The sequence below is a fragment of the Liolophura sinensis genome, chromosome 7 (assembly GCF_032854445.1).
Source record: "Liolophura sinensis isolate JHLJ2023 chromosome 7, CUHK_Ljap_v2, whole genome shotgun sequence".
Classification (NCBI taxonomy): Eukaryota; Metazoa; Mollusca; class Polyplacophora; order Chitonida; family Chitonidae; genus Liolophura; species Liolophura sinensis.
Genome location: NC_088301.1, coordinates 16523748 through 16550201, shown reverse-complemented (window position 1 = coordinate 16550201; position 26454 = coordinate 16523748).

The window sequence follows — 26454 nt, the reverse complement described above, 5'->3', positions numbered from 1 at the left end:
GTCAGGACTACAGAAGTGGACAGGATAACAATGACGGTCAGGATAACAGTAGTGGACAGGATAACAATGATGATCAGGATTACAGTAGTGGACAGGATAACAATATCGATCAAGATTACTATGGTGGACAGAAAGACAATGATGGTCACGGTTACGTTAGTGACAGAATAACAATGATAGTCAGGATTACAGTAGTGGACAGGATAACAATGATTATCAGGATTACAGCAGTGGACAGAATAACAATGATGACAGGATTACATTAGTGGAAAGATTAACAATGTTGATCAAGATTACTGTGATGTACAGGAAAACAATGATGGTCAGGGTTACGGTAGTGGGCAGGATAACATTGATGATTAGGATTACGGCTGTGGACAGATTAACAATGATTGTCAGGATTACATTTGTGGACAGGATAACAATTATGGTCGGGAATACGGTAGTGGGCAGGATAACACTGATGGTCAGGACTACAGAAGTGGACAGGATAACAATGATGGTCAGGATTACAGCAGTGGACAGGGTAAAAATGATGGTCAGGATTACAGTAATGGGCAGGATAACAATGATGATTAGAATTACAGTAGTGGACAGGATAACAATGATGATCAGGATTACAGTAGTGTACAGGATATCACTGATGATCAGGATTACAGTAGCTGACAGGATAACAATGATGGTCAGGATTACAGCAGTGGACAAGATAACAATGATGGTCAGGATTACAGCAGTGGACAGGGTAAAAATGATGGTCAGGATTACAGTAATGGGCAGGATATCACTGATGATCAGGATTTCAGTAGCTGACAGAATAACAATGATGGTCAGGATTACAGCAGTGGACAAGATAACACTGATGGTCAAGATTACAGCAGTGGACAGGATATCAATGATGGTCGGGATTACATTAGTGGGCAGGATGACAGTGATTGTCAGGATTACAGCAGTGGACAGGATAACAATGATGGTCAGGATTACAGTAGTGGTCAGGACAATAATGATGGTCAGGGTTACGTTAGTGGGCAGGATAACAATGATAGCAGGGCTACAGCAGTGGACAGAATAACAATGACAGTCAGGATAACAGTAGTGGACAGAATAACAATGAAAATCAGGATTACAGTAGTGGACAAGATAACAATGATGGTGAAGATTACAGATGTGGATAGGATAACAATGATGGCAAGATTACAGTAGTGGAGAAAGTAACAATGATGGTCAGGACTACAGAAGTGGACAGGATAACAATGATGGTCAGAATTACAGCAGTGGACAGGGTAAAAATGATGATCAGGATTACAGTAGTGGACAGGATAACAATGATGGTTGGAATTACAGTAGTGGACAGGATAACAATGATGGTGAGAATTACGGTAGTGAGCAGAAAAAAAAAGATGGTCAGGATTACAGTAGTGGACAGGATAACAATGATGATAAGGGTTATGTTAGTGGAGAGGATAACAATGATGGCAGGACTACAGTAGTGGACAGGATAACAATGATGGCAAGATTACAGTAGTGGAGAGAATAACAATGATGGCAAGATTACAGTAGTGGAGAGAATAACAATGAGGGTCAGGACTACAGTAGTGGACAGGATAACAATGGTGATCAGGATTACATTAGTTGGCAGGATATCAATGATGATCAGGATTACGTTAGTGGACAAGACAACAATGGTGGTCAGGACTACAGCAGTGGACAGGATAACAATGATAGTTAAAATTACAGCAGTGGACGGATTGCATAAATGAACAGGGTCACTCTATTAACAGTACTGCAGCAATGGAAATGGGATGGGTAACTATATTGACAATACTGCAGCACTGGAAGTGGAACAGGTCACTGTATTAACAATACTGCAGCACTGGAAAGGGAGTGGGTCACTGTATTAACAATACTGCAACACTGGAAAGGGAATGGGTCATCGTATTAACAATACTGTAGCACTGGAAGGGGAATGGGTCACTGTATTAACAATGCTGCAGCACTGGAAAGGGAGTGGGTCACTGTATTAAAAATACTGTAGCACTGGAAGGGGAATGGGTCACTGTATTAACAATACTGCAGCACCAGAAAGGGAGTGGGTCACTGTATTAACAATACTGTAGCACTGGAAGGGGAGTGGGTCACTGTATTAACAATACTGCAGCACCAGAAAGGGAGTGGGTCACTGTATTAACAATACTGCAGCACTGGAAAGAGAGTGGGTCACAGTATTAACAATACTGTAGCACTGGAAGGGGAATGAGTCACTGTATTAACAATACTGCAGCACCAGAAAGGGAGTAAGTCGCTGTATTAAAAATACTGTAGCACTAGAAGGGGAATGGGTCACTGTATTAACAATACTGCAGCACCAGAAAGGGAGTGGGTCACTGTATTAACAATACTGTAGCACTGGAAGGGGAGTGGGTCACTGTATTAACAATACTGCAGCACCAGAAAGGGAGTGGGTCACTGTATTAACAATACTGCAGCACTGGAAAGAGAGTGGGTCACAGTATTAACAATACTGTAGCACTGGAAGGGGAATGAGTCACTGTATTAACAATACTGCAGCACCAGAAAGGGAGTAGGTCGCTGTATTAACAATGCTGCAGCACTGGAAGGGGAATGGGTCACTGTATTAACAATGCTGCAGCACTGGAAAGGGAATGGGTCACTGTATTAACAATACTGTAGCACTGGAAGGGGAATGGGTCACTGTATTAACAATACTGCAGCACCAGAAAGGGAGTGGGTCACTGTATTAACATTACTGCAGCACTGGAAAGAGAGTGGGTCACTGTATTAACAATACTGTAGCACTGGAAGGGGAATGAGTCACTGTATTAACAATACTGCAGCACCAGAAAGGGAGTGGGTCACTGTATTAACAATACTGCAGCACTGGAAGGGGAATGGGTCACTGCATTAACAATGCTGCAGCACTGGAAGGGGAAGTGGGTCACTGTATTAACAATACTGCAGCACCAGAAATGGAGTGGGTCACTGTATTAACAATACTGCAGCACTGGAAGGGGAATGGGTCACTGTATTAACAATGCTGCAGCACTGGAAAGGAAGTGGGTCACTGTATTAACAATACTGTAGCACTGGAAGGGGAATGAGTCACTGTATTAACAATACTGCAGCACCAGAAAGGGAGTAGGTCACTGTATTAACAATACTGCAGCACCAGAAAGGGAGTGGGTCACTGTATTAACAATACTGCAGCACTGGAAAGAGAGTGGGTCACAGTATTAACAATACTGTAGCACTGGAAGGGGAATGAGTCACTGCATTAACAATACTGCAGCACCAGAAAGGGAGTAGGTCACTGTATTAACAATGCTGCAGCACTGGAAGGGGAATGGGTCACTGTATTAACAATGCTGCAGCACTGGAAAGGGAATGGGTCACTGTATTAACAATACTGTAGCACTGGAAGGGGAATGGGTCACTGTATTAACAATACTGCAGCACCAGAAAGGGAGTGGGTCACTGTATTAACAATACTGCAGCACTGGAAAGAGAGTGGGTCACTGTATTAACAATACTGTAGCACTGGAAGGGGAATGAGTCACTGTATTAACAATACTGCAGCACCAGAAAGGGAGTGGGTCACTGTATTAACAATACTGCAGCACTGGAAGGGGAATGGGTCACTGTATTAACAATGCTGCAGCACTGGAAAGGAAGTGGGTCACTGTATTAACAATACTGTAGCACTGGAAGGGGAATGAGTCACTGTATTAACAATACTGCAGCACCAGAAAGGGAGTGGGTCACTGTATTAACAATACTACAGCACTGGAAGGGGAATGGGTCACTGTATTAACAATGCTGCAGCACTGGAAAGGAAGTGGGTCACTGTATTAACAATACTGTAGCACTGGAAGGGGAATGGGTCACTGTATTAACAATACTGCAGCACCAGAAAGGGAGTGGGTCACTGTATTAACAATACTGCAGCACCAGAAAGGGAGTGGGTCACTGTATTAACAATGCTGCAGCACCAGAAAGGGAGTGGGTCACTGTATTAACAATACTGCAGCACTGGAAGGGGAATGGGTCACTGTATTAACAATGCTGCAGCACTGGAAGGGGAATGGGTCACTGTATTAACAATACTGCAGCACTGGAAGGGGAATGGGTCACTGTATTAACAATACTGCAGCACCAGAAAGGGAGTGGGTCACTGTATTAACAATACTGCAGCACTGGAAAGAGAGTGGGTCACAGTATTAACAATACTGTAGCACTGGAAGGGGAATGGGTCACTGTATTAACAATACTGCAGCACCAGAAAGGGAGTAGGTCACTGTATTAACAATGCTGCAGCACTGGAAGGGGAATGGGTCACTGTATTAACAATGCTGCAGCACTGGAAAGGGAATGGGTCACTGTATTAACAATACTGTAGCACTGGAAGGGGAATGGGTCACTGTATTAACAATACTGTAGCACCAGAAAGGGAGTGGGTCACTGTATTAACAATACTGCAGCACCAGAAAGAGAGTGGGTCACTGTATTAACAATACTGTAGCACTGGAAGGGGAATGGGTCACTGTATTAACAATACTGCAGCACCAGAAAGGGAGTGGGTCACTGTATTAACAATACTGTAGCACTGGAAGGGGAATGGGTCACTGTATTAACAATACTGCAGCACCAGAAGGGGAGTGGGTCACTGTATTAACAATACTGCAGCACTGGAAAGGGAGTGGGTCACTGTATTAACAATACTGTAGCACTGGAAGGGGAATGGGTCATTGTATTAACAATACTGCAGCACCAGAAAGGGAGTGGGTCACTGTATTAACAATACTGCAGCACCAGAAAGGGAGTGGGTCACTGTATTAACAATGCTGCAGCACCAGAAAGGGAGTGGGTCACTGTATTAACAATACTGCAGCGCTGGAAGGGGAATGGGTCACTGTATTAACAATGCTGCAGCACTGGAAGGGGAATGGGTCACTGTATTAACAATACTGCAGCACTGGGAGGGGAATGGGTCACTGTATTAACAATACTGCAGCACCAGAAAGGGAGTGGGTCACTGTATTAACAATACTGCAGCACTGGAAAGAGAGTGGGTCACAGTATTAACAATACTGTAGCACTGGAAGGGGAATGGGTCACTGTATTAACAATACTGCAGCACCAGAAAGGGAGTAGGTCACTGTATTAACAATGCTGCAGCACTGGAAGGGGAATGGGTCATTGTATTAACAATGCTGCAGCACTGGAAAGGGAATGGGTCACTGTATTAACAATACTGTAGCACTGGAAGGGGAATGGGTCACTGTATTAACAATACTGTAGCACCAGAAAGGGAGTGGGTCACTGTATTAACAATACTGCAGCACTGGAAAGAGAGTGGGTCACTGTATTAACAATACTGTAGCACTGGAAGGGGAATGAGTCACTGTATTAACAATACTGCAGCACCAGAAAGGGAGTGGGTCACTGTATTAACAATACTGTAGCACTGGAAGGGGAATGGGTCACTGTATTAACAATACTGCAGCACCAGAAGGGGAGTGCGTCACTGTATTAACAATACTGCAGCACTGGAAAGGGAGTGGGTCACTGTATTAACAATACTGTAGCACTGGAAGGGGAATGGGTCATTGTATTAACAATACTGCAGCACCAGAAAGGGAGTGGGTCACTGTATTAACAATACTGCAGCACCAGAAAGGGAGTGGGTCACTGTATTAACAATGCTGCAGCACCAGAAAGGGAGTGGGTCATCGTATTAACAATACCGCAGCACTGGAAGGGGAATGGGTCACTGTATTAACAATGCTGCAGCACTGGAAGGGGAATGGGTCACTGTATTAACAATGCTGCAGCACTGGAAGGGGAATGGGTCACTGTATTAACAATACTGCAGCACCAGAAGGGGAGTGGGTCACTGTATTAACAATACTGCAGCACTGGAAAGGGAGTGGGTCACTGTATTAACAATACTGTAGCACTGGAAGGGGAATGGGTCATTGTATTAACAATACTGCAGCACCAGAAAGGGAGTGGGTCACTGTATTAACAATACTGCAGCACCAGAAAGGGAGTGGGTCACTGTATTAACAATGCTGCAGCACCAGAAAGGGAGTGGGTCACTGTATTAACAATACTGCAGCGCTGGAAGGGGAATGGGTCACTGTATTAACAATGCTGCAGCACTGGAAGGGGAATGGGTCACTGTATTAACAATACTGCAGCACTGGGAGGGGAATGGGTCACTGTATTAACAATACTGCAGCACCAGAAAGGGAGTGGGTCACTGTATTAACAATACTGCAGCACTGGAAAGAGAGTGGGTCACAGTATTAACAATACTGTAGCACTGGAAGGGGAATGGGTCACTGTATTAACAATACTGCAGCACCAGAAAGGGAGTAGGTCACTGTATTAACAATGCTGCAGCACTGGAAGGGGAATGGGTCATTGTATTAACAATGCTGCAGCACTGGAAAGGGAATGGGTCACTGTATTAACAATACTGTAGCACTGGAAGGGGAATGGGTCACTGTATTAACAATACTGTAGCACCAGAAAGGGAGTGGGTCACTGTATTAACAATACTGCAGCACTGGAAAGAGAGTGGGTCACTGTATTAACAATACTGTAGCACTGGAAGGGGAATGAGTCACTGTATTAACAATACTGCAGCACCAGAAAGGGAGTGGGTCACTGTATTAACAATACTGTAGCACTGGAAGGGGAATGGGTCACTGTATTAACAATACTGCAGCACCAGAAGGGGAGTGCGTCACTGTATTAACAATACTGCAGCACTGGAAAGGGAGTGGGTCACTGTATTAACAATACTGTAGCACTGGAAGGGGAATGGGTCATTGTATTAACAATACTGCAGCACCAGAAAGGGAGTGGGTCACTGTATTAACAATACTGCAGCACCAGAAAGGGAGTGGGTCACTGTATTAACAATGCTGCAGCACCAGAAAGGGAGTGGGTCATCGTATTAACAATACCGCAGCACTGGAAGGGGAATGGGTCACTGTATTAACAATGCTGCAGCACTGGAAGGGGAATGGGTCACTGTATTAACAATGCTGCAGCACTGGAAGGGGAATGGGTCACTGTATTAACAATACTGCAGCACCAGAAAGGGAGGGAGTGGGTCACTGTATTAACAATACTGCAGCACCAGAAAGGGAGTGGGTCACCGTATTAACAATACTGTAGCACTGGAAGGGGAATGGGTCACTGTATTAACAATACTGCAGCACCAGAAAAGGAGTGGGTCACTGTATTAACAATACTGCACCACCAGAAAGGAAGTGGGTCACTGTATTAACAATGCTGCAGCACTGGAAGGGGAATGGGTCACTGTATTAACAATACTGCAGCACCAGAAAGGGAGTGGGTCACTGTATTAACAATACTGTAGCACTGGAAAAAGAATACTTGCAGACATGACCGTATAACAGACAGGGATACAACGGTAATGGAAGTGTCTTCGTGTCTGTTATATATTCTTCGTTTATTTTTGGTTCCGTATGCCATATCCTGTTGTATTTTGTATGATGGGAAGAGGAATAGTCTGACTTTGACATAGAAAAGTTACAGAGCTATTGAGGTATTTTATCTACCTAACAGCTACGCCATGCTCATCGACCCTTGACCGCTGCCTGTTCTGTGTAATCAGTCACTCAGTGCTTATTAACCGTAAATCAGCCGGATGAGACTACAAAGCAAATCTTGCTTTTATGTCAGGGGTATTTGTTCAACACTAACGTTCATTAATAACCACGATACTTAGTGCTTCCTCTTTTTGTCAGGAAGCTTTGAGACAAGCCTGTATTTGACAGCAACTATTTTCAGCGGATCCTAATAACGCCCAATTCTTTTAGTTTCTACAAAATTCACTATAATTAAATTTGTAGTTAATTTACATAATTAAATGTGCAGACATGTTCGTAGGAACACTATGGTTTTATTAACATGAGCCAAACGACAGGGCTTTTGTAAGACCAAAATAGGGTTAACAGCATGTAGTTTAGTCTGGAGCCGTCGCCCTCCGGTAACCTTTTCCCAAGACCAACGTGCACGGGTCGGCTTGTTTGTGGCTGTAATGGTCCACAGGCGAGAGCACTTGGTCACGTTTTACCTCCACACAGGTGTCAAGTGTCACTCTGATATTGTCCGGCCCGCTGTGGTGTTATCAATAACGCATGAATTGGAAATTAACCTTTTAGCATTGTCTAGACTCCAGTCGCCTCTCCGTCACTGTGCCTTGCCTGAGGGCTAGAATCCACGGTCATCGGCCTGGCCATTGCACAGATACCCACGAGGCCGAGAAGTTCTGCCCCTTAGCGGTAAAACAAGTCAGGGATAATTCAGATATTGGAGATGGGTGGGAGTAAAACGTATATAATGCAAAGTTTTACTAGCTATATAATCTATGCCTCGAAACAGACATTCGAACACCAGCCGTCAACCAAAATAACGCTCAAAAGTGTTTCCTTCAGAAAGGAAAATGTTATTCCACAACTTGCTCCGAGGTTTGGCTTTTAGTGGTTAAAAGTAATTACCTTTCAATTGGCGGGCCACACGAGGTGTGAGTTCAAAACCGGCTTTGTGTTTTGGATTCCCCAGCTCTTTGTGTTTCTGGTGTCTTGGTAACAACAAACGGTCGATGTAGCTCGTTCTCGCAGTCGTTGGCCGTTCTCGCAGTCCAACGTTCTCGCAGTCTAACGCCCATTGTAGATCACTATTGTCTTCTACCAGTATGTTGTATTTATGTGTACTTTACATGTGGAAAATCTCGTCAGTAACTTGTCAAAGGTCGATGGTTTACCACGGGCACGGTTCCCACCGCCCATAAATTGATCACCATGTTAGATGTGAAAACAGTTTGAATATTTTTTGCTTATGTATATATCAGCTTGGCGCACGAGCACGAGTGTGTTTCAGGGTTTTTTTCCCATGACCTCGTACGAATTTCAGATTAAAAGTTGATTTATAGAATTACGAAGGCCATTAGGTCGAAACAGCTATGAGCATATTTTTGTGAACTTTTTTTATAAGCCTGGAAAATATAATGATCCAGAGGATGTACTTCAGGCAAACGCTTAATGGAGCTTCATGTATAAAACTGTTTTTTGTTTGTATTGCCTACAATAACAGTTGCGTTGTTGATTGCAAGCCCATATAGCTCACACTGCTCTGGATCTCTTATGTTGCATGATATATTGTGACCCAATGACAGTCTTAACTAGGTCACCTAATGAAATCTCTCCACAAATATCTTTTCAAATGTTGAATTAAATATTTTTCGTTGTGGGATAATCCCACGATTAACATAGATAATCCTATTGGCCACAGCAGACATTTTGCCCTAGCACTTCACAGCAACAACATGCCAGTCATGCCGTATAGTCAACCCTGAAAAGACGATGGGATGCGACCTCGTTTCTCACTTAGCTATTTTGTTTGAAACTAGATGCTCAAGCTTAAGTACAGAGCAAGCTGCCAAACATCCATCGATTTGGTGCATACACTTTTGAGTACATTTGGGATATACAACTTTAGGCCAAAATGGTATGTATGTATGTATGTATGTATGTATGCATGTATGTATATATGTATGTATGTATGTATATATGTATGTATGTATGTATGTATGTATGTATGTATGTATGTATGTATGTATGTATGTATGTATGTATGTTTGTATGTTTGCTTACGGGTGTTATGTTTTACTTAACATATCATATCTTATCATCGTCATATGGGGACGAGGATTCAACGGTTGTGTGTAGATATTCTGTGTCTTCTTGTGGCAGGGCGAATCCATGTTGCCAATGTGTTTCCGCCACTGATGTACCATGCCGAAGACACCAGACACTGTATCAAGCAGTCCTGTTTCATTGCTCTGACGTTTCACCTCTGAGTGCCAAGCGAGGCAGGAACAACTATCATTTTTATGGTTTTTGGTATGACTTGACCCGGGAAATTGTTTAGTAAAACGGCCCCGTGTATTGTGAGAATGCGGCCAATTCGGCCCCTGTCCAACAAAATCTGCCCTGTAAGGCCATCGGCCGGTCAAGGAAATTTTAAGAATTCCTTTTTCCCATTTGCTCTCGAAGCCTTGGGGGCTACACACGGTCGACAGCGCTCCGTTGTGTCTAAGTTTTACTTCCCTTTCCTTCCTCAAAGTCACAAGTGGAAAAGTTCGCTTTGTTAACTTGTCAAAGGTCGATGGCATACTGTGACAACTCCGATTTCCTCAACCCATAATAAACAGGCTGCGATGGTTTGAGTGAACAAATCTTGAGTAAGCTATCTATGGCATTAAACAACAACATAAAACAAGACAAATTAAAATACAACCAAATACGCACTAATCTAATCAAACAAATTGAAACGATTCTTTTTGAGATCCAGGATTCAATTCCATCAGTGGCACGTGCATTTCCCGGCCCATAAAGTACATAAATAGACATGTCACATTTTCTTTGGCATTTACAATGGCTACAACCACAAGGGAGCAAAGCATAAAACGATCGGCAAGGATTCTAAGTGATGTAACTGAATTAGAATTGACAATTCCCTTGACATATTACAGGCTTTAAACTCTTTGTCAACTTTACTAGTATGGTTTCTCCAGACTCGTAAAAGCTCTCAGCAAGCTGTCCGATTTAGAATAAGGTTTAAATGTCAGTCTGCTGGATTGAAGTTGTATAATTACAGTCAGTATTTTAATCGCCTTGCTCGGTTAATCGTTCCTTTGGTCATTTAGCCCGAATTTAAGCGCTTTATATGTCATTGAGAAAAAGGGCCTGTTGTGGCGAATATTGCTTTATAAACCACGTCAAAAATATCCAGGGAAATTAGCATTCAGAATGTACACATAAAAAAATAAGCACAGAACATATCTATATATAACGGAATAGCTATGCTGCAAATAGAATCTACGAATGGGATCTATTTTTGATGTGTTCCTAGAAACATTGTGATTCAAGCACTGCTTTAAAACTTACGCCTGTCGTTTCTCCCGCTGCACATGATCACTGTCACGTGATACTTGCTATTGGATAATTAACAGTTGCCCCCTGAGGCTGAGGTGCTTAAGATAGATGATCACCTAGCTGAAGTCGTCTTTTGTCGCAGAGGTCACCAAGTGAGCAAGGTTACAACGGACGTCATACCCCTTACAGTGCTCGTGCCGCCCTCTAAGCTCGCTTTCCATCACAGCAACCACTAGACAAGCTTGAATATGGAGCATGTGCGACGCACGTGGGCTTGTTTAGACTTAGCCTCATCACTGGTATTCTCGCACGGAAGTATTTTATCAGCATTCAGCAATAAAATCGTTTCAGGTGCTGGAGTCATGTTGTACACGCTTTGCATGAAGAAAATGCATGTGAATAACGCATTATGAGAAACAAAGGTTGAGACAGTGTTTGTGTTTTCTGACACCTTTTGACCTCGACGTTGTTGAATGTTTCGTTACAAACTTTACTAGTCGTGGCGGAGATGTAAATCGAACGCAGAGAGCGGCGCACGCGCTGTGATAAGTAAGAACACACGGGCGGGTTACTCATTTTGCATCGAAACAGAAGGCTTTAACTAACCTTCACAACAAACAACAGTCATTGTTTAAGCTAGGAAATGTTTTAAGAAATAAGATGTGTCTCATTTAATACGCATGAAACACGTCTGCTGACACCTTTAGATGTAATTCTTGAGAGCGAATACGTCCGTGTGTATTTCTCTTTAGCTTCAGAAGTGAACTTGGGGCGTATTCGAATCCCACACCAGAACGAGGTTTTGAACGCCAAAACTTAACACCAGATCCCAGATTCTGAACAGTACCACCTGCGCAGATTAGGCTGATATTTTGTGAATTCAAAGGTAGTTACATGGGCTTTTCTATAATAGTAGAAAATATTCTGTTGGATTTACGCTGATCGATTTTCTCACAAATCCACGGTATATAGCCTCTTTCAGCGAGAGGCTGACTGTGAATAGCAGAGGTCAAACGGGGGATGCATACTATTTTTACCTGTCTTGCCTTGGGTGACGTCATAATTATTCAAAAGCAACTTGCATGCTGGACAATGGGCGTAGGGAGTAATTTGTTTTAAAATGGCTGCAGCAACAAGCGCTTAGAACAAGCACCACGCTAACACTACTGTCTCTGCAAAAAGACTACATCGCTTTAATTTCCTAACATCCATCTCTAAAACCATACTGCCGTGAGATCATATACTACAAGCGATTCGTTTAATTATTAATTCATTTAATAAGGTTACATTATAGTAAAACATGTCAACAAAGTAAAGTCGATAGCAGTTTAGGTAACTGGTGACATACTACGTCAATCCAATGCTGAACCCCAAATATCCAGCGTGCGCTGATTTTTTAGTAATTATGACGTCATCCGAGGCAATAGGTTCTTGTCGTTGAAAGTTTATGTACTTCAACAATATGACTTATAAAAAGTATTCTAACTGCATTTTCTTTGCAATAAGGTGGGTAGTTACATGTCACTGAATAAAGGCAACTTTGACAGCAAGTATGACTGATTTTATAGACAGTTGAATATAGGCGACTGGCCGAAAGAAATTGAAGTAGTAATAAAAAGAAATAGTACATGTAGCAGTAGCTCAAGAGGACCGAGTTCAAATCCACTACCCGCACCGATAGCATAGCTGATAGAGCGTCCGCTTCGGGAACGTTAGATCCAGGGTCAATCCTGGGTCGAGTCACACCTAAGACTTTAAAAGAGGAAGTTGCAGCTTCCTCGCTTGGCGTCCAGCATTAACGGGATAGTGCAACGACTGGTTGACCCTTATCAGCATAATGGCCCTAGCGGGGCAGCTTACTTGCCTTTGCTACATAACCCACGCTTGGAACATTACCGAACTCCTAAATTCCACAGTTATAGCCGGTGAATACATAGGATGAACCACTCGCGTCGAACCATGGAGTCAGTACGTGATGGAGTCAGTACGTAATATTAGTCAATAAAGTCTCATTAATATTGTAAAGTAAGTGACGTTAGTGATACGTTGAACAGATGCGTCATAAATGTGGGACTTGACGTTGCTTTATCGTTATCGTTGGACATCATCTTTCGCGGAATCTCGCGTGGCCTTGCATTGATCAACGGAAACCAAGAATCACTTTTCGTACCCAAAAACATGCGGTCTGCCTTAAGTTTTTGAAAACCGGACACTTATGATATTTTTTTCTGGATGGATGCTTGATGTCACATGTGGGCACGAGCAATTCACAACCTTGTATGTCTTTTTTGGGGGGTTAATAATCGCAAATATGATTTTTCTGAAATTCTATTCTTTTTCCAATCCGTTTGGATGTTATTTTACACGTTATCCATTCACGGCATGGACCGATAAAGATGCTGAACGTTACAGCTTAAAGTAAGTTTGAGGAAAACGCTTTACATGTATACAAATTTTATGATGTGGTTGTGTAAGAGTGTGTGGTTCACTGAGCGACGGTCTTGCGTGATCATATGTAAGTCTATACAAACTTCATGATGTGGTTGTCTGAGAGTGTGTGGTTCTCTGAGCGACGGTCTTGCGTGATCATATGTAAGTCTATACAAACTTCATGATGTGGTTGTCTGATAGTGTGTGGTTCACTGAGCGATGGTCTTGCGTGATCATATGTAAGTCTGTACAAACTTCATGATGTGGTTGTCTGAGAGTGTTTGGTTTACTGAGCGACGCTTAAGCGTGACCATTTAAGCATGTATTCAAACTTCATGATGTGGTTGTGTGTTATATTGTATTCCTGCATAAACCAAGGCTCACCTGGTGGATGAAGCACCCGGCCGAAGTTGGGTCACTTTGCATTGTTTTAATGCGACACTTTGTCATGTGTGATTACAACACAGCAATTGAGATAATTCCAGATTGCTGTCTAAAATATTGCTGTAACATGGTTGCTAGCTATGTGAGCCCTATTACTTTGGGGGAGCTGATATTGTTTAATAGCACGGCAGATAGATTAGAGTACACCTCAAGTACCTGAGTGAGCCTCATTATTTTAGGGAGCTGATGTGGTTTACAACTACGCCAAATAGATCAGAGCATTCATGAAGTGCCTGAATGAACCCCATTACTTTGGGGGAGCTGATATTGTTTAATAGCACGGCAGATAGATTAGAGTACACCTCAAGTATCTGAGTGAGCCCCCATTATTCTGCTGGAGCTGATGTGGTTTACAACTACGCCAAATAGATGAGAGTACAGCTGACGTGCCTGGGTCAGCCCCATTATTCTTGGGAACTGATATGGTTTACAATCGCGGCAAATGCATTATAGTATACCTGTAGTACCTGGGTGAGCCTCATCATTCTAGGGAGCTGATATTGTTTAATAGCACGGCAAATAGATAAAATTACACCTGAAGTTCCTGAGTGAGCCCTATTACTCTAGGGAGCTGATATGGTTTACAACTACGCCAAATAGATGAGAGTACACCTGAAGTGTTATTTCGGGAACTGATATCATTTACACCCATGGTAAACAGAAGAGAGTGTAATTAATTTGGAAAACTGGTTTAGTTGGGCAAGGATCACATGATACGGTTTAATAAAGTATGCGACAAAGCCACACCTGCAGAGATGAATATACTGAATATGTATATAAGTTCGTATGTATCGGACCTGGGTTTCTTCCGGGGGCCCTCGACTTAGTGGCGGATAACCTCTAACCATTAGGCCACGGAAGCGGTACAAAGTCTTACGTAATACTGAAGTTGCTTTTGTCAAGAATCTAGCTTTCGTAAATGATTGTACTTTGCTATTAACACCACTGCGCTCTCATAAACTATTTGTTTATAATCAACACCCCATGTCAGATAAGCTGATCGTGTGAACTTCATGAGTGCTGTGACAGGAAGAGAGCTGATATCAGAAAGATATGAGATATACAATATTTCATTCATCAAACTGAAATGTGCATACGTTGTTTCCCAACACAACATAGTAGACGACAAGTTTGGGTTTCTACTTCTTTCCTTTGTTCTACCAAGTTCCGCTTTTAAATCTATGCGTCGAAACAGACATTCGTATACCAGCCGTCAACCAATAAGGTCTTCAAGGTCAATAATCGCACAGCAAATTCCCAAAACGACGTGTAACACAAACCACCGAAGAACTAAGAAAGTATACAAGTACGCAAGGTATATTCTAGGCAAGTGAGTGAAATCGGTATCCAAATGGTGTACCATGCTAGAATATCAGTGGTTGATAACAAAATGTATATCTCAGTTCCGCTTTGACTGCACCTGTTAATATGTCCAACGTGGCCATCGATTTCAACATGATGAATATACAGCCCGGCCGTAAGTGGAAAGGTCTGCCAGCAGTGTGCGGATGTCCGTGGGTTTCCCCGGGCACAACCCGGTTTCCTCCCCCCCGTGATGCTGGTCGCCGTCGCATAAATGAATATACAGCCCCTAATCCCGGGTCAAACAGAATTGGCCACAATCATGAAATAGAGCGCCAACTGAGTATTTCTCTTATAAATACACATTTCAAAAACATTTATTCGCCCACTTTCAGAATTGAACACGTCAGGTCAATTTATAAGAAGTTTTGCCGAGAGACATGAAACGTTTCTCTAGCCCATTACCAGAAACGGAACTTACTATTTGCCTTTTTATACACTAATAAGTTTCGGTGAAAGCAAAATGTTGCGCTCATGCATACATGTATATGTATATACCATTTATGATAACATTGGCGTGCGCTTGCAATATTATCTTAATGTCTGTGAAAATATTATCTTTCAAGATATAATGAAGCGTGTAAACAAGACAGTGCAATTTTGCAGTGGAGTTTAAAATGCCCCTTGAGCACAAGCACCTGGCATTTCTCACACATATAGCAATACGAACCGCTTTATAGTCAGCCTTCGGAATATACATACTGCGCAAATCAACATTAATTTTCATTTATTTATGGAAAGAGCGCGCAAAATGTAATGATGATTAACCCACTCCGACAAAAAAGGGCGTTAGTGTCCATTATCAGTACATCTCGTACGAAAATATCATCAGTTTTGAACATACGCCAGCAAGGCATAAAACTGACAAAGTGAACAATATTCATCCAGAATTTTCTGCCTCACAGACCAAAAAAAACATGCACAAAATAAGTGTGTTTGTTCTAAAATGAATACGGAACAGTAATTACTAACAGGTTTTAATATCAGCCCCGTTTTTAATTCCGCAGTAAAATGTAGATTAGTAGCCTTTGGAAACCTATAAAATGACATGATTTTATATCCAAGACAGGAAGACTAAGGGTTTTCTCAAAGACGAAAACTGAAATAAAGGTTTCAAATAAATGAAATAAAACCAGGATGAAAGTAGCCTGCAGTTGTACGTCCGATCTATGTTTTATAAAATATATAGGACAAAACTCTGCTGTTGGCACAGGATATGGGCGCGTTTCTCCTTTAAAGTCGTCCCATAAGGCTATTCAGACTATTTTTTTTCTCTCGACAAGTCAATTATAAACCTGCATGCCAAGCATGTTCTGAAGATCATACAGATAACCAGCTTTTCATCAGAGCCTATGTCGCATGTCTTGTTTGATGTTCAGTATTTATGGAATGTCTAGCTCGATTTACAGGAGACTACAGAAAACCTTTTGTACCGGTACGTACCTGTCTGCTCTTCCCTTGGGTGTCCTCGCGGATCCAAGGGCAGACTGAGCTTTGAGTCGTAGCCTTAGCTCGGCTGCAGTTCTGCCGCCCTGTGAGTTTCGCCACAGAATTGATCTTCACGTCGGTATGCTTATTGTTAGCACGGGAAATCAACCTGAGCTCTATGTTCTCCGTAGTGTTCCGACGAGACCTATACAGGCATTTTTTTTTGTTCATTGTCCACAAAGACGCGCGAATAATGGTCCCCTAGACATAGAAAAACCAACAAATCCCTTCCATAATGCTCACCGGGGAGGATCGGCCAGTGACTTATTACTTCGGTCAGAGTGGGTTAGCTTCTGAATGGGTCTTGATGTGTTTTCGCTAGTTACGAAGGATTCAGCTGGCCATACCTCGAGCTCAGTGCGCTGCCAGAGGTGTTAGAATATGGCTGGTCGACCAAATGTAAACGTGTAGAATCCAAGGTTATTTAGATGGTTTGAAAACACAATAATCACCCTCAATGTGGCTTAAGCTTATGAAATATTTACAGCTCTACCATACGTCTCGTGATGTGGGATGAACGTCAATCACGTCTGATTCCTAACACGGTGCCGCAATAGCTAGGTCATCGACTTGGCATTTTCACCAAGGCAACCAGAGGTATACCCAGTCCAGTGTGTGTATCGTCCGTGTGCTGTAATTCGACGACTTTCGATGCATCTTTCAGTTACAATTTCGTTTTATTAAAAAAATTCACACCTTTCACAGTACCGGTACTTTAATATATCTGAAAGACCAACATTATGGAAGAAACATTTGAACCATCCCAAAATTTGCGAGTGTGTTTTAGTTTACATGATGTCAACGTTTTTTTTTTTTTAACGATAGTCAGAAAATCTTCATATCGCCAAATGGTAATCAGGAATGCATCGTGTGTCTAGCCACACGCTAATAGTCATTGTATAGTATATTGAGAAAGTATACATTCGGGCTGTATGATTAGAAAATGACGTGCCTTTCGCGAAGAGCTGGAGAAACATAATCCATGCCATGCAAATGGGTTCTTTGGTGGACAGAAACAAGCTTTGTGAAGGCGTCAGAAATCGAGCGAGAAAACGTATAGGAGTAACATGGAAACTGGATCGGCCATTCAGAGCTGGCGAACAGCAGAATTAATCAGCACCGAGTCTTTATAGATGGAGAGGTTTTTTTCACCGGAAGACACGGCGCAGCTGGGACATGTACGGCTTCCGGTAGTCTCCCTGGCCCAACAACAAGACGGGACAATCTGCAGCCACTAGACAACGGGCACCTGTCGCTAGTGAAGAAATCCTAGACGTTTGGGGGGAAATAAATATATGCCGTTTTTGGTCCTGAAAAACAGACTTTGACACCTCCTAGAATTAACCCACTTGTAATAGGGTACTTTGTAAAGTACTCAGTGGCGCCATTTGTAATTAAGAGTGGCTGAGAGAGAACTTTGTCCATATCAGAAAAAACATCATTTTGGACAAATGTATGGAATCCTAAGTGAAACGCTTTTGATATCCCAAAAGCCAAAAGCCAAAGAAACAGGTGATGGCCCCTTCCTCATTATTTCCTCATGCGTTGCCTATGAAATGTCATTATTTTATATGAAACACACAAGTAGACAATATAGCTGCAATACTCTCTTGTGAGCCATGACCCATCCGCAATATGCAGCCGGCACTATCGTACATACTTAAAGACGTTTAGGTATTGTTAAGCTCTTCTTCAAACAGAATAGCCAGAGCTGAGCTCCTCAAGACACAATCCCCATTGACGAATCATAACACTGTATTTTCAATATTAGAGCCATTCGAGGACTGGTGACGCACAGATGCTTACCCGATGATTCAGCTCATTGCGCATGTCAACGAGTAAATAAGTGGTCTCGTGAGAGCTGACGATCACAACGAACTGGAAGCCTTAAGGAGCAATGTCTCAAAACCAAACGGCAGGAAAATGATAACCACAGAGAGAATGCCAGAAAATGGTCAGTTTTTGCTTCTTGATATAAACTGATTTTCCAAAACATACCTGGAGTATAAGTATAGGATTTTGCATGATGTATACCTGCGTTGCTTGAACGGGAGGACTTGGGACATGGATAATGTCTTATAGGCGTCGAAATCCAATGTTCAGCAATTTACACCTCAGGGCCCTTATATAATGTTAGGATTGAGATAAACGAGGATCCGTAAAGCAGAGAATTGCTATAAAAATGTGGAACATTGTAGTAAGACAAGTTGTCTGTCTTATATCCATGGCTCTCGGAAAAAGCCGAGAGGCCTACCATTGGATCATTTTACAAGTAACAAACAAAAAACTGTGGGGCAAGCGAGACACAAGCTGGACGAATGCAGTGGACTGGTTCACTTCAGCACATTAGCCTTTGACCTTGTAATGAGGTTGCCTGCTGACTTGAGGTTACGCCATCCTAAGACAGGCGACGTTTTATTCGTACCTAATATGGGTTGCCGCGGGTTTCTCCCGTTGTAAACTGGTCAATCAGTCAATATAAAAGACTACAGTACAGAGCGTAAAGCCAGAGCGATTCTGATCTCTGTGAAGAGTGTCTCGAAGAAGGCTCAATTCCCCACATGGTACTACATTGTGTCGTCACACTGATTTCTGTCGCCTTGTACGTACCGATCCATGCAATCTAGGTATACGTCGTTTCACAACTGATAACATTCTAAATCCCGTAGACAATCACAACAAAGTGTTCCAAGCCGTTGCAAACTTTCTTACTCGCTGCTATAAGTTTTAACCACCCTCTCGGTATCCCCTGACTGTCTCTAAAACGTTCTACTCATCTCCTCACTCTGTCACGGATATCTGTAACCATTGCATATATCGTATTACATTACCATTCGTATATACAGGTATTTAGCCTAGCCAAGCAACTACTAATTTTTTGGGGGAGAAATTAGTATGTTATTAAGGAAATCTAAAATAAGTTCCATCGTTGACGTAAATCGTCTACTTCGGACGGGTAGACGCCAACAAATCCCAACCCCCATCCAGTAAAACCAGAGCAGCGAAAACGAAGTGAAAGTTGGAAAATAGTCACACGTATCTAATGAAATTTGACCTGTTGTAAGTTTAAATTCAGCAAAGGTTTCATTCTAAATGATTGTTAATGTAAATGATTAATAAATGGGTAGCAATTTATACACGCGCCCTAGTTGACCAAAATTAGGTACAAAACACTGGAGTAATAATAAATGCAGTTTATTAGACGTCACAGAACTATGATTACTTGAAATGGCGTGGTGTTGTCAAATTTAATACAGAATCACATGAAACCAATACAATAGACCAGGCCTCGGGGATATTTAATCCACTAACAGAATCCTGGTTTCCTACAGTATAGGAGGTAGCAGCGGCAGCGTGATAGATGACAGGGATGTCTAAGTACCTCACAAAAGCAACAGTTCCAAGAAAACAGGTAGACTACTCGACAGTTGTTACCGATCCAGTGACTTAAACGTCTAAGCCGGCAAGAGCCCCACACTATCTGAGATTACAGTTCTGTTTTGCATTTAAAGTGAATATAAAAGCTGTTGCTACATCTGAGTTAATTCCTAAAAGGAGATTTCCAGATCAAAAATATTTTTAAAAAATATACAACGCTTATTAGCTGAATAAATAGTAAATGATCCTGAATTCGTAGCCTTTTTGTCATGTGAGCTAACTGTATTGCCTCATTAGTAGGCCTACAGAAAAAAGCTACAATTAAATGTACGTGTTCGGGCCTGAAAGTCTGCTAGAGTAAAGTGCAAAAAGACAAATTTCTGAGAGTCTTGCAGTTTATTAGGGCGAAGTCCATAAGCCAAATGTCGTCTTTCAGCTGTTTTTAAATTTTGTCTTCGTTTCCGCCTGCTTTGGTGTTAACATTTTGCAGGTTGTGGACATCAGGAACATAGCAGGCTTCATTTGGAGCATATTCTTTTCTGCCCGTGTTGAGAATACGTATCCTTACTAAATCTGGCATCCCTAAAGAAAATTATACAGCGAAATCTACTCATTTTTATACAATTGCTGTATCGATTCGATTTTGTTTCCCTGAAATTGCTGCAGCTTCCTGTCCAACACGTAGGAATTGTGACAAAGGTAGCCAATCTCAGTTCCACATAAATGTACGACTGTTCGTTTCGACTTAATACTTGATAAATTCTTATAATCTTATTATAGCGCCGCTGTGAGTCTGTTCAATATAAAAACCTCACTAACAAGCAAGAGTTGGAGAGTCTTGTGATGTCGCACCCATCGCATCACATGACGCTTTCAAGACTAGTGATTAGCCAAGTCCTTCGGGCTTCCACGAGTACAACATGGCTACTCTGAGTAAACTGTTCTTCATTACAGTATTCCCAATACTGAATTCAACCTTCTGGGCTTTTAAGACTTCTGTGAATATTTTTCTGCGATACCTGTGGTTCACTTATTTTTTCATATGCATATACAGTGGCCGACTTCATATTCGTTTCAATAAAAGCTTTTTGATAATATGTACAATTATAGAATGAAACACTCGGAATGGTACAGAGCTATACAACGTGTATATCTTGATGTGCAGTATGTATATAAGGAATTTCTACTGAATTCCTAGTGGATGTAAACAGCATATGAGACATTAAATATTTCCCATTCCAGTGACGAGGTTACAGAACTGTCATCAAAAGAGCACATGGTACGCTTATAAACACCTATTGTTCTAACCCCTTGAGAGAATACAAACTGTGGAAAAAGTATATTTGCTTTTCTCCTTACACTGAGTCACTAAAACCGTTGTCCCCTGTGGTTTAATATCCGCGCAATCAGTGAGAAGTTTTTTTCGCCCTCCACTGTTCGTTACAGTACATATATTATCTTGCATCGCTGGATTCCCTGCATACCGAAGTTAAAGCGCAGTATGGATTTGCCCTGTATATTGGCTTGAGCTACAACATGTAGTCAGTATTGTCACACAAAAGAAACTAATGCAGTTCGTAGTTGTACGCAGATTTCAGTGTATACATGTACCCCAGTAAGATAGCGTAGGTAATGTCTATGAAGTTAGCAGCCATTTTGCGCAAGGTTTCTCGCCATTAGTCATATATGTTATAGCGACATTTTACAAAGAAGACCCTGATTTTGTGCAACATTCAGACCTACTGGCCCATCGGTCGACAGACAAACATACCCACCAGCCCACCCTTGATGGACAGACATACAGAGCAACTTGAATATATCTACTTTAACAGCCAAAATCCCTTGAAAACCAATACTGTGCATGCTGCACCAGGCTGTTAAGTATTCGTTATCAACCTAACCGGTGCCATAGGCACTCTTATACAGGAGGTAAAATAACAATACAATAATCAAACACAAATTTTATCAACAAAAATCTGATTGCAAAGAGGTGGATGATTTATACTGTTAAATAAACAACAAACTCTGCACTTCTACAATTTTTCCGATTTTCAATATTCTAGATGATATAAAAATGCTATGGTTTTTGAGGTTTAATAAGGTTTGGTTCTTTTTGAAACATGTTCGTCTGTTTTTATTTTGCATTTGGTGTTCTTACTCTTCACTGCCTCCTGTTTTAAATTTTATTATAGCCACGACATGGCTGTAAAATTGCCCATGTGGAGTTAACCATAATCATTCGAGCAATTTTGATAACGTCACCCTATAGAAAGTACGTTTGTTTCGTTTCTTTGTTTTTTTGGTGCCTTTTCTTCCCAGAAACTTTCTGTAATTGCACGTCCCTGTGTTCTCTCATTTGCTGGCTCATTCTGATATCATTATAGCCAGCCTCTGTAAGTCACGTGTAAAACAAGGTGGTCCAGAATATCTCGACGCAGATGGAGCGGGCTTAAGCTATAAATCCTCCAGGTACTTATCCTTCCTTAACCCTTTATTAATAACATGTCGGCGTATCAAACCACTCTGGTATGATATTTCAGCCACACTCATTATTCTTTGATTCTGTTCTGTGAGCCATCTGTACGACCGAGGAAATGTCACATTTGTTACTATTACTTGAAATTTCAGTTCAATGACCGTTTGAGCCTTCTGGATCCTGTTGAGAAAAATAAAATATCCAAATAGTTTGACTGTATTTGATGAATTGAGTGTATGATTGATAATCTGAGATCGCATTCATAACTAGACGACCATAAAGAAATCTAAATTAGATACCCTCGTGGACAAAACGACCTTAGTCCATACCACAACACTTACCGTAAAAATTATGACGACGCACAAAAGCCAACAGTCCCTTATACCACAGGTAACGTTACCTGATTAGCAGCAATCGGCCTTACATACACATGTACGAGAAAGAACAGTTAATGTTACCAGTACATGTACTTAGTGGTAACGACTATGGGGAATTACTATCTATGGCAATAAAGATTATTATTTCATGGAACATTAAATAAATACAGTCCTTGTTTAGTAGACAATATTTTAACCTGTCAAAGTTTCTGTCAAGGTGTGCAGCAATAAGCACAATATTTAACTCCTCAGATGGTTGATTCGCGAAAATGGTTACGGAGATTTGATTACATGTAGACACTGGCTCCTAATGATATGGGATGACCAGAAAAATTTAGATGAGTTAAAATAATTAAAACCCCTACACAATCATGATAACAGTCTTGATACAACAGTTGCTGTACATAACCTTGCACAGGGTAATATTAGCACTGATTTTTGGACCAGACCATTTTCCAAGTCATCACGTGATTACAAAGGAAATTTGTCACATCCGTCCTGCCAACACGTTTTAATATGAGACTGCACTTAACGAAAAATTCTTATTTTTTGTTATATCTGGGAGTTTTTTCCCTACGTAATACGACCAGCAGTAAAACGCTTTTTTCGGCTAGCCATACTCGTATTAAACACACATGGACCCTCTCATAATTAATAGGAACGGCTGACACGTGATATCTTCTGAGCATTGTGGATTCCGTTTTTGTTTTCGTCTAACTAAGAAGAATAACTTTAAATGAGCTAGAGGATTGTAAAATAATAACTCAGGCTTTTTTATTTCTCCTTGGTTTTTATTTCTTTTCCTAAACTTTCGTGCTCTTTAAATGGCAAGTCTTATTTTTGTGACCTGAAGTCGCTGTGGCAATTTTCACCATATCTACCTGCTTGCTTCAGTGAGTTAGTGCTTAGGGTTCAACGATGTATTTAACAATTTTTCATTCACATGACGATAAAGGAGTCCTTAGAGTGCATGTACGTGTAACGTGCCTTCTTGTTGCCGGACGGATCTCCATCGCTCATTTATCTACTTCTGCTTCACTGAGAAGACTTACCGAAGGCAAGTAAGTCCCCCCACCCGAGCCATTATACTTGTACGGGACAACAAGTCGTTGCACTAACCCGTTATTGATGAACGCAGAGCGAAGAAGCTACAACTTCCTCCTTTTAAGGTCTTAGGTGTGACCCGCCCACGAAGCGGACGCTCTACCAACCGAGCCATCTGGGTTGGTTTGCTTGCTTCAACATAGATGAATCACCAAACGAGGGTACAACAGGCCTATACCATCGATCAATGACTCAAAAATGCGATACTGTGTAGAAATAAGACTAAAAATCGTTCATAAAGCTCCAAAACAAACCAGTTCCAATGTTGGATAAAAAAACGTAAGCCACAAACCTTCCAAGACTGCGCAATGAGGATCCTCATGAATGTCATTCGACCTGAACATTGCCAGCTTATGCTGCACTCTTATTACGCATGCTCAAGGGCATGCGTGTACACCCTCTCCTGTCAGTGTTTGGAAAGCTCACATTTTTACCAATCAAGGGGAATAATGGGGAATAATACTGCAAAATCACAAGACAATCAGTGAAGCGGTTTTGGACAAGGCAACGATTATGTAAACTAAAGTTCCATGGGAAGTATTTTCTCCAAGTTATTATTTCATTCCTGGCTATGGTTGAAACTTACGGTTTTAAGAGTACCATCCTTGCATAAAGGAGTACCATCCTTGCATCTCAACTATCGACTGCCGTACTAAATTACCGAATACATGTTTCATAACCGGGTGTCCAAATTCCGTGCAGCCCTTTTGCCAACAAGCTTTTCCCGTCAACGCATTTGACAACGTTCAGTGATAAATCACTGACACTGATTATCCTATTTGATAACCGAACCCTGGTTAGGCAGTTTTGTGGATTTACCAAGCAGGAGAAAGTTTTTTCAAACAGGCATAGTTATACAGTTAGACGGAAGCCACTCAAGTCATTTCCAATGTGGTTTTCATACCACTTCACAAGGTTGGCGGAATTAAGCCTTTTCCCAGATCCCAACAAGATTTCACAGCTCAAATATAATAATCCAGCGGTCTAATTTGGTGGAAAAAATGGCGTCTTTGCAAACATGTGAAGTTTTGAGACTGGTCGATGCACTCCCTGTGGGACTTCCCTGACAGCAGCGTTCGGCGATCTGTTGAAATCGTAGACCACAAATCAGGTTGGACGTGAAACAAAGGGGAAAAAACAAGGACCTTCTTAAATATGCAAATTTTAAAAATGTTAAACACGTAAAGTATTGATATTTCACAATCATTATTTTATCACAATTTCGGCATTATAAATAGTTTTAAACCATTAACAAATTTGATCGTGCATAAATTGTACTGTGTCAGGCAGAGTGCTTGGGGTAGTCCGTACAGTACATACGGAGACACGACATGACATACGGCAAATTTTTTACTTTTGTAGGCCTAATGCCATTTCATCAACGGTGCTAAAATGTTCATAAAAACAAATATTCATGAAAGAATACGTGTGAAATATCAAATCATTTTGCTTGAAACCTTTTGAATAATTGCGCGTTTACGGGGTTATCCCTTTTTCCCCCATGTACCGACGACGCCTACTATACATATCGGGTGGGCATAAAAAATGGGACCCACTTTGACACTCAATATCTCTGAAACCCTCTTACGTCACCTTCTAAAAATTTACACACTCAAAAGCCATTATGTCCTAAGTATACGGACCAAATTATAATTTCATCCTTTAAGATTTCTGTCCATGGGACCAAAATTAAAATATAGTCAAAACAAATGTTCCGGACATTTCAAAATGATGTTCTGCCTTGTTTACTTGAACAGGTGATCATTTCCTTGTCCACCGCAGAGAAAACCATCTTGATTCAGCAAAACTACCTGGCAGAAGGATTTCTCTGACACTACAACCAGACAAATTTTCCAAACGACACTTGATTGACGCGTGTCCCACAGGTTACAGCGCGTGCTCATGACACGTGAGAGGTGATGCAATGTGGGTCACCGGAACGTGCGTTTTTGAGGCTATATTTTCATTTTGACCTTTCTACAGAATACTCAAGCTATGACTTTGAAAATTGGTCAGTATGTTAACAAAATCATGCCATTTGAACGTCTAAAGTTTGAAAGGGTTGGAACAAAGGATATTGGAGCAATGCAGCATCAAGATACGGCCCATTTTTTATGCCCACCCGATATACATGAAGGAACACCTTGCTTTGTTTCAACATTGTACTTCACTCTAATAGGTTAAGCGACATTAAAGGGTTAACAAAATATTTAAGGCTTTCCATGCACTTGGCTGATTAACCTTCAACATACATGTCAGTTATATTTGCTCTGTGAGATGGACAGATATAATATCGTGTACATGCCATGCAGCATTTACATTGTAGCTATGGTACTACCATGGCAACCAGTGTAAGTATAGCGTTACATAAGGCTGGACCTGGGAGTAAAAAGCCATCTTTGAT